Source organism: Pipistrellus hanaki (genome assembly GCF_964339955.1).
Source record: "Pipistrellus hanaki genome assembly, chromosome: 1".
Lineage (NCBI taxonomy): Eukaryota > Metazoa > Chordata > Mammalia > Chiroptera > Vespertilionidae > Pipistrellus > Pipistrellus hanaki.
This window is the reverse complement of record NC_140503.1, coordinates 142,217,644-142,218,789: the sequence shown is the minus strand read 5'-3', so window position 1 is coordinate 142,218,789 and position 1,146 is coordinate 142,217,644.

Here is a 1,146-nt window from a genome sequence, read left to right as displayed (position 1 = left end):
AATAACATTAGGACAGAGTAGACTTGAAAGTTAGCATAGCTTCCTGGCATCACTTATTTCCAGAAAACAGAAAGGATCACAGAACACATAAGAAGGCTCACGATGCTTTGGTCCCACTTTTGTAAGTACAGCATGGTGTGCGGCGTTTGAGTGTGTGCAGCACACACAATAACCAGAAATAGGGAAACATTTGTTCATGATGATCAACTAAGGTGATTCACATGAAACTGACCTTTCAATAGATAAAATAAAACCGGAGGATTTAGCCTGTAGAAGAGGTAAAAGAGGGCCATGATGATGAAAGATTAGATAGACTTTTGTCTTAAAATCATTACACAATTGTAATGTCTCAACCCCGTATCAATAATAATATCGTCACCCTTCCTTACCCTATTCATGTTCTCTTTATATCATCAGCTTCTTATATCCTCGCAGCAAGTTCCTCAAACAGGGCGTCTGCTTTACCCAGGCCAGCGGTTAAAACGAGCTCTGTGCGTTCGCTCTCCGCATACAGAGGTTGCCCGACCCTGGGACCCTGGCCAGTTCCAAGAACTTGACTCCATCACATCCCCCTCCCCCCGCCTCCCACTCCCCATCTTTCCCGCAGCTTGGCCATCGACACCTACACATTTCACACATTGCATTTATTACGTCATCGTCACCCTCCAGGCTATGGGAAGAGGAAAGGGCCTTTTTGACTGCAAATCCCAGATAAAGAGCAGCAGCCCAGCCCTTTGGCTACCAGGCCTGGGGCAGCGGAAACTCCCCCTTGCAGCTCGGGGTGGAGCTGCTGGGGTGGAGGCTGTGCCACATCGGGGACCTATTGTATGTGTGTGTCTCCCCCCCCCCCCCCCCCCCCCCCGCAAGATGTATACACTCAGCATCCAAACGAATGATTTAGGAAGCCCAGCAGCCAACCAGAGCGCAAGAACGCACAGCTAGCATCTTTGTTTTTAGGACCTGCCACAGCCAAGCTGGACCCAAAGGAGGGAGTGCTTCGGCCATTTGAGCCCAGACTTGCAGCCTGAGCACCCCACCTCGTCCTGCAGACCTTTCCTGCAGCGGGGCGGGCGCGGCCTCTTTAGGAGGCGGGAGAGAGCCCGGGCCGGCCAATCCCGGCGCGCCCCGCCGCCCCGCCCTCCCCGC